Source organism: Arachis hypogaea, chromosome 11 (assembly GCF_003086295.3).
Source record: "Arachis hypogaea cultivar Tifrunner chromosome 11, arahy.Tifrunner.gnm2.J5K5, whole genome shotgun sequence".
Lineage (NCBI taxonomy): Eukaryota > Viridiplantae > Streptophyta > Magnoliopsida > Fabales > Fabaceae > Arachis > Arachis hypogaea.
In genome coordinates, this window is record NC_092046.1 from 48,308,775 (window position 1) to 48,318,596 (window position 9,822).

Genomic DNA, 9,822 nt, shown 5'->3' on the forward strand with positions numbered 1-9,822 from the left:
GGAGATGACGTAATGAGATAAATTCTTGTTATTATTGTGGTGTGATTAATTAGTCTTGTTTGACATTCTCCCTATTTGTTGGAGTTAACTAAATAAGATGAATTAATCATTGCATGACTAGGATAGAAAGCCTATATTCTCAATCTTTGCCATGAATGTCTCTCTTTATCACTTGCTTTCTTTAATTGCTCTCTTTACTTTTCTTGCCATTTATTTTCTTGTCCTCTTATCAACCAAACCCCCCCCTTGATCTTCATAGCCAATAATTGAGCATTTCATTGCAACTCTTTATGAGACGACCCGGAGTCCAAAATACTCCGGTTATTTCATTTGGGGTTTGTTATTTGTGACAACCAAATTTTTGTATGAAAAGATTCTTGATTGGTTTGGAAACTATACTTTACAACGAGATTTCATTCATTTGAGGAAATTCTAAACCATCAAAAATCTGCTCATCAAAATGGCGCCGTTGCCGGGAAACTGCAATGGTGTTATATTATTGGCTATTGTGAATATTGTGAATATGTTTGCCTTTTGCTTATTTGTTAGTTTTTGTTTGTCTTAGAACTTTGTTGTTTATTTTTGTTAGTTTTTGTTTTTGTTTGCTACTATGAATTCTCACCCCTTTGGCTATGAGTTTAGCTCAAATGTTGTTGTAGGAAATGGGAGCTACAATGAGGATGTGCATCAAGGATGGAGCAATCATGGATGGAGGGAGCCTCAAGGGTTTGATCACCCTTCTTGGCAACAACAACCTCCAAATTCTTATGGGTATAACTCTCATCCTAATGGATATGGTGACCCATATTATGATTGTCAACAACTACCACCACATGCCTATGAACCACCCCCTCAACATGACTTTGAACAACCATACTCACAAGCCTCATATCACCAAACACCTCCATATGATCCCAACCCATATCCACCATACCAACCACCTTGTGAACCATATGAACCATATGAAGAACCACCCCAATTCCACCACCAATACCCTCAAGAACTACCACCTCCATACTATTACCAAGATGAATCACCTCCCATGTATGATAATTTTCAACCACATAATGAATTTCCCTTTCCACCACAACCCTCCATGGAAGAACACCCACATCCATCCATCCAAGAGTCAATGGATCGTCTCAAGGAAGAAATGGATCGGCTTCAAGCAATAATCCGTCAAAAGGAGCAAGAGGAATCCCAAAGGAAGAATTATGAAGCTATTGAGGCTAACCTTGCCAAAATTAAAGCCAACTTGGACTCATGGGACTCATGCAACAAGCAAAGCATCTCCACGGATGAGTGTGAGAAATCAACCGAAGAAAGGAGCATGAAGGAGATTTTAGAATCTCAACATGAGGACAAGGAGATGGGGCATATCTTGCAACAAGTGGAGGAGGGAGAGATTGTTGAAGAAGAAGAAGTGGTTGAAGAGTTAGAGGAAGTTGAACAAGAGGTGGATTCCAAGTTTGAGAACACTTCCACACCAAGTAACATTGTTGAGGATTTTGTGGAAATTGTTGAACCCTCTTCCATTGAGCTTGAAGGCGATGTTAAGGAGGGTGCGCAACCTCCTAAGCATATAATGAATAATGAAGAATTGGAAGAAGGTGAGCAAGCAACAAATCTTCCTCTTAAAGATGAGCCCACACCAACACATGATCCTTTGGTATTTGAAGAATCTTCTCCTCTTGAAATTGAGGTGGATGTTGAGACAAGTTCTACATTACCTCCAAGTTGTGATATGAAGAATGGAGGAGAGCTAGAAGAGGTTGGTGAGGAAGTAATTGGACAAGAAGAGCCTTGTCAAGAGGTGAACATAGAAGAAGCTTGCCAAGAGGTGGAGGTATTCAAAGAAGAGCACAAGGGAATGGAACTTACAAGACCATTGGAGACGTCCCTTCCTAAGTCACCATCCAACACAACATTCAAGTGGGTAAAACTCTTATCCCTAAGCTTTAATTTCTCACTTGAATATGGTTTGCTTGAGACGGATGGGCAACTTAGAGCTCTTTGTGGGATTAAGAATAAAAGAAAATTGAGTAGTGGGTGGAAATGCCAATCAAGGTTCCTTATGGTTGGAAACTCAAAGTCTAAGTGCAATGGTTGGTATAGTTCTCAACTAAAGGGATCTAGGAGGATGCTTTGGTGTTTAGTTGAGGATTCGGATAACTTCTCACCCAAATGGAATTGTGATGATCAACTTGAAGATGGGTGTAGAAACAAGATTTGGGATCCGGGAATAGATGAAGATCAATTTTGGAAGCCCTTAGCTTGTGTGAAACTTCATCAAAGCTTGGTTCCATTAGTTTTGAATTTTGGAGCTTACTTAAAGTCCAAGCATTGGTGGAGGTTTCAAGATGAGTACAAGCACAAGCCACCATAACAAGGAGCTTCCCAAATGTCCAACTTAAGGACTTAAACTAAAAGTGCTAGGTGGGAGACACCCTACCATGGTAAACTCTTTCCACTCTCTTTTAGATTTGGTTAATAAGTGATTGGAGTTGCCATTGTAGGTAGTTCTTCTTATTTTCTATACTCTTATGCATTTTGCTTTTATTGATAGGTTGTTTGTTGCATTCATGCTTTGATTAGTCTAGTTATTGTTGAATTGTATTTTATTTGTAGTTTAAGTTTTGTTTTTAGTATGTTTGAAAATTTTTCAAAAACTTAAAGATTTTTGTTAAATTTGAATTTTGGTTGCTTTGGAATGTTTATAGGTTAGGAGAGTGTTAAGTTCTGTTTTTATGCTTCTTAAAAAAAAAAAGGGCATCGGCGCCCAAGCGCGCAGTGCGCGCGCGCGCCGATGTGGTTTCACAACTCCTAGTACTAAAACTCGAGAGTTGTGCCCACTTTATGCCTACTTTGTGCCAGGCGATCCGCGCGTAAGCACGCATGGCGCGCGCGCGCCGATTGTCCCTGTCGCATCCGCGCCCAAGCACGCATGGCGCGCACGCGCGGATTGTACCTGCTGCATCCGCGCCTGAGCACGCATGGCGCATATGCGCGGATTTGCACTCTGTTTTTCTCCTTTCTCCTTTCTCCTTCTTTCTTTTTTTCTTCTTCTTTCTTTCTATTTTTTTTCTTCTTTCTTTCTTTTTTCTTCTTCCTCTCTTGGAAATTTTTTTCTTTCTTTTAAAAATAAAAAAAAAAAATTTTAAAAATAAATAAATAAAATTAAAAAAAATATAAATAAAAAAATTTCTCTCTTTTCTTTCATCTTCTTTTATTGCATTTCCTTGTTTTCATTCATTGCATTTTAATTTTATTTTTGTAACTTGTTTTCCATTTTCTTTTCTAAGTTTCTTATTTTAATAAGGGTGTTGAATTCTCTTACTCAATTGTTGAGAATTTCTTGGTTAATCTTGGTGTTTCGTGACTTGTTTGGCATTAATTGTGATAATTGTTCCACACACAAGATTAGTGCTTTAGTTCTTCCTAACTCCTTATTCTTTCTTTTTGTACCTCATTACCATTGAGTTAGGATCAGACCAATTGCTCTCATGCTTATCACTAACCTTGTTTGTGTCCACTCTTTCTAGCTGAACTTGATGCTTTTGAGTGCTCTTCATGCTTTAACTTTGTTCTTGCATCAAATATTAGTTGATATGCATGCCTATATTGCTTTCTCACTCACATGCGTAGCTAACATGTAGTGAGAGCCCTATTCTATTTGGCATTAGCCCCGCCTATGTTATACCTGCTTTGCTATCTTTGTTGTAGGCGTAATTATCTTTCTTTTTCTTTCCTTTTAGGTTGGCCACCAAGAAGGAAAGGATTGGAAAGACTTCTAAATGGGGCAATAAACAAGTCCATCCGCACAACCTTTTGAAGAAACTCATCAATTGTAGCAACCCGTCCACCTTGCTCTTCTTTGCATGCACCGAGGACGGTGCAAATTTCTAAGTGTGGGGAGGTCGTCCGACCGACCTCCATGGGTAACCATTTTCTTTTTTCAACACTAATTTTTTAATTTTTGTCTTTGTTAGTTAGTTGTTGCATTGCATAATAGATTGCATGTTAGTTAGAATTTGTACATATTTCACCATTTCTTTTTATGTTATGACTACTTGGTTAGGGTGATGATTTCTTTTTCAAGAAAACTATTTTTAGGGCACCCTACCAATTTGAAAAAATTTTTTGTGACAAACTTGCTTGAAGAATTTGTTTTGGAACATGGTTTTTGAGCTAAGAACACAAGCATGTGAGTTTTGAGCCTAATTGTGTGGTTACATTTTATAACCGCATATTTCCATTCTTGTGTGCATTATTCTCTTTCTATGATTGTAATTTTTGGTTTGTTTGATTCTCTATGTCCATTGTTCCATGTATACATGCATTTATATGATTGAGGCCATCATTTCATTTAGCTCACTTACCCAAATAGCCTACCTTTCATCAACCATTGTTAGCCACTTTTGAGCCTATTTAATCCCTTTCGTTCTTAATTTTAGCACATCACTACCCCTAAGTGAAAAATAATAAATGTCCATAATTTGGATCTTTGATTAGCTTAGGCTAGTGAGGGTGTGTATCATTTGGGTATGAGAAACTTGGGACATTGGTTGAGGTAAAAGTGTATTTTGTATTTTTGTTAAAAATATTGGGAATTGGGTATATATTCATGTACTATATGTAAAACCATATGCATTGATATGTTTGTATATACTTTTCAAAAAAAATGTAGGAAAATATATATATATATATATATATATATATATATAAAGAAAAAAATATATAGAAAAAGAAAAAAGAAAAACATATAGAAAAAGAATACAATAAAAAGGGGACAAAAATGCCCCAAAGTAAAGTTCAATAAAAATCAATGCATATGGAATGTGAATTAAAAAGAATGCATGAGTATGTGAAAAAAGTGGGAATCATGGGTAGCTAGGTATTGTATTAGAATTGTATAGGTTGTTATATGTGTTTGGTGAGAGCTTAGGCTAATCAAAGATAAAAATTTTAAGCTCACTTGACCATATGCATCCTTACCTTGACCCTAGCCCCATTACAACCTATGAATAAGTCCTCATGATGAATGTATGCATGCATTGAATAATTGTTGATTGTTAGATGAAAAACAAATCTTGGAAAGCATGAGTAGAAGGGAATTGAGTGATCGACCCTATACACTAGAGCGACTAGAGCGGATACACACCCGGTGAGGGTTCGATACTCAATTCCTTGTTCCCGGCTTTCATGAGCGTTCTTCTTGCAAGTCTATTTGAACTTCATTTTGATATTCAAATTGGTAGAGTTGTGAGTCGTCATATGACCTTTACCCTACTTGCTTATATATGTTCTTGGAGATTGATTTACGTTTAACCAAGTAGGTAGAATCATATTGCATTTAGTTGCATGCATATAGATAGGTGCATATATTTTATTTGCATTGAATAAATGTTCATACCCTTTTCTTGTCCTTCTTTATTCTTAGCATGAGGACATGCTTGGTTTAAGTGTGGGGAGATTTGATAAACCTCGATTTTGTGGTTTATCTTGTACTTATTTTGGGGAATTTTATCAACTTTTCTCACATTTATTCAATGAATTAGCATGGTTTTGTAATTCTCCCTTGAATTGTGCTTAAATGTGAAAACATGCTTTTTAGGCCCTAAAATTGGTGATTTTAATTCACTTTGATTCCATTCGATGCCTTGATGTGTTTGTTGAGTGATTTCAGGTTCATAAGGCAAGTATTGGATGGAAGAAGTGAGAATAAAAGCATGCAAAGTGGGAGAACTCATGAAGAAATGAAGGAACCGTAAAGCTGTCAAGCCTGACCTCTTCGCACTCAAACGACCATAACTTGAGCTACTGAGGTCCAAATGAGGCGGTTTCAGTTGCGTTAGAAAGCTAACATCCGGGTCTTCGAAATGATATAAAATATGCCATATGTTTTTTCGCGTTCAGGGGCGCGCACGCGCCGATGCTGTTCGTGGCCCACTTTAATGAAATCGCCCCCAGCGATTTTGCAGCTCCTTTTGGGGCCAATCCAACCCATTTCTGATGCTATTGAACCCAAGGATTGAAGGGGGAATGAACCAAGTAGTCATAGTTTTAGTTTTTCATCATGTTTTAGGGTAGAATTCTAGAGAGAGAAGCTCTCTTTTCTCTCTAGAATTTAGGGTAGTTTAGGTTTAATCAATCTCAAATATCTCTTTTAATTCTTGTTTTGATTTCAATTCTCTTTATGTTTTATTGTTCTATTGTCTTTGATCTTGTATTTTCTCTTGTTAATTTCTTATTTTACTCTCTTTTATGTTTATGAACAATTGATGGATCTTAATTTTCTTTAATGCAATTTTATGTTTGATGTTCTTTTAATTGATGATTTGAATTGTTGATTTATTTTTCTTGCAATTGGTAGTTGATAGATTTTACTATTTCTTGTCATTTATTATGCTTTCCTTTTATGCCTTCCAAGTGTTTGATAAAATGCTTGGTTGGTCTTTAGAGTAGATTTTGAGCATTCTTGGCTTGAAAAGAGTAATTAGGCAATCTTGAGTCATGAAAATCTAACTCATGTTGGTGATCTAGAGTTGTTAGCTAATATTGTTTCCATTGATGCTAATCTTTTGCTAATTTAATTAGTAAGTTGATTAGGACTTTTGGATTGAGATTAGCTAGTCTTGTTAGACTTTCTCTCATGGAAGATAATATGATACCTTCTTCCAATGTTGGAGATGACGTAATAAGATAAATTCTTGTTATTATTGTGGTATGATTGATTAATCTTGTTTGACTTTCTCCCTATTTGTTGGAGTTGACTAAATAAGATGAATTAATCATTGCATGACTAGGATAGAAAGCCTATATTCTCAATCCTTGTCATGAATGTCTCTCTTTATTAATTGCTTTCTTTAATTACTTGCTTGATTTACTTTCTTGTCATTTATTTTCTTGTCCTCTTATCAAACCAAACCCCCCTTGCATTTTCATAGCCAATAATTGACCACTTCATTGCAATTCCTTGTGAGACGACCCGGAGTCTAAATACTCCGGTTATTTCTTATTTGGGATTTGTTCTTTGTGACAACTCAATATTTTTTATTGGGAGGATTGTTTGTTGGTGTATAACTATGCTTACAACGAGAATTCATTCATTTGAGGAAATTCTATACCAACACGACAATTTTTTTAAATCAGGGGCACTCTCCAAATGTCTCCTGGAACCAGGTGCAGTTCTCTGCGAACTTTTGAATTTGGTTTGCGGGAGGTAACACACCGAGTAACTCCTGGAACCACTGCCAAGCTGGCCGGCCACCCTCTATGTATACGTGGAAGTCTGTCAGGCAACCACTGATGTAATGTCCGTCCACTGGCAACCCTAACTGGTATACGACGTCCTGAAGTGTGATGGTGCACTCTACGAACGGCATGTGGAACGTGTGCGTCTCCGGGCGCCACCGCTCCACGAATGCACTCACAAGGGGCTCGTCTAATCGGAACCATCTGTTGTTCAGTCTCGCAAGATGGTATAATCCGGCCATCTGCAAGTACGGAACGTACCTCTCATCAAGACGCATCCCCTGCTGCCACCGCATGCTCGATATGCAACGCCGGGGCTGCGCATTACATGAACCGCATAATTAGAACGAATTAAAATACCACTAACATATACAATTCACGCCGTAAAGAACCAACAAAGTAATCATGCAATAGAAGATATATTAAACCAGTAACCAAAGTTGCATACGTAAACCGTAAACATAGACCGGTTCTAAAAACCACATGGAAAAGCAAAATGTAGTAAAACACTAGCAAAACCGCATCATAAAACTGCATCCAAAAAACCACTAACATAACCCACATGCAAATCCACTAGAGAAACGAACATGCAAAACCACTCAGTTAACCACCTCCAATACCACCAACCTAAACCGCTGACATAAACCGCTAAAATAAACCATCGACAAAACCGCTTTCATAAACCACTAACACTAACATAAACCACTATCATAAACCACTAACAAAAACCACTAACATAAACCACTATCATAAACCACTAACAAAAACCACTATCATAAACTACTATCATAAACCACTAACAAAAACCACTATCATAAACCGCTATCATCAACCACTATCATAAACCACTATCATAAAACACTATCAAAAAATAATATCAGAAACCACTAACCTCGTCGTTGATCACCCCGGCGATATGAGCAACTCCATCCAAACGATACAGCCTCCCCGGATCGTCCCCCATCGCCTGAATATGCCGCTCGAGTCTTTCTCGTCCCGATTCTAGGTCGTTTTCTCTGGGATTTGGTGGGGTATGAGAATGGAAAACTGATTTGAATGACCTTGGTTCGAACTCCTTTTACAGGCGAAACCCATGTAATTCGAATCAACATATTTCGAATTACCACTTGAAAAAAAAAAACGAGTAATTCGAATCAATATAATTCGAACTCTTTATGCGTCACGTGATACTAGTAATTCGAATTGATATAATTCGAACTATGTATTTGTAATTCGATGCAATATGATTCGAATTACTTAGGAGGAGTGGTGGGGATAATTCGACAAAGGTCGATTCGAATTATGTTGAAGTGTAGTTCGAATTTTGTTGATTCGAATTACATAAAAGTATGCTTTGGTTGATTCATGAACGAGATTCTCGTTTGGCTGATTTGCGTAATATGGATCTCCCCTTGGCTTATATCTGTTTTTTACCCTTTAAAATATTAAAATTCTAGTTTTTTATATATTTTAAAATAACTATTATATTTGTTTAGTGAAATATAAAAGATTAAAACATTTAAAATAACTATTATATTTATTTAGTGAAATTCAAAATATTAAAACTCTAATTTTTTAATATTTTAAAATAACTACTATATTTATTTAGTGAGATATAAAAGATTAGAACATTTAAAATAATTACTATATTTATTTAGTAAAATCCAAAATATTAGAACTATATTTTGGATTTCACTAAATAAATATAGTAGTTATTTTAAATATTTTAATCTTTTATATCTCACTCTATAAATATAGAGTTATTTTAAAAAAATATATTAAAATATTAAAATTCAACAAGTAATCCCACAAATTAATTTTTTAATTATTAAGTTCTACCATATATATTAAATAATAATAAAAATTATAATTTTAAAAAATTTAAAGATTTAAATTTTAAAATAAATATTAGATTATATAGTAAAATTTAAAATATTAAATTTTTAAATATATAATCAACAATAATTTGATAAATTCTTTTAAATAAAATAATTTGCTATAAAAAATTATAATTTAAAAATATAAAATTTAAAATACAAATGATAAAATAAGGTTATAATAATTTAAATTAATTTTATTATTTTATGTAAAAAAATTTTATTTATTAAGGAATAATATTAAAATTAGTATTATAAAAAATACTTCAAATTTAATATATGAAAAACAAATAAAAAGAATTTATATAAAGACTAATTTGATTAATTTTTAAAATTTTAAAAATGAAAATGACTCACGTTTAAACTTTCAGGGACTATTTTAATTATAAATAATTTTTTTATACGTTAAGTGACACGTGACATATTAGGTGTCACTGACCTGATACGTCAACCAATCATATTGTGACATATGGCATTAATCTGTCACGTCATTATGTCACGTGACACTTAACGTGATACGTCATCAGCCATTATCATCTAACTAACGGAATGACCAATTTAACTTATATTTTATCTTTTAAAGACTAATATAACTAAAAAAAATTTTTGAAGACTAATTTAAAAAATAGGTGACAAATTTGAGTATTAACTCTTTAAAATAAATATACCAAATCTTTCTCTAAAGAAAATT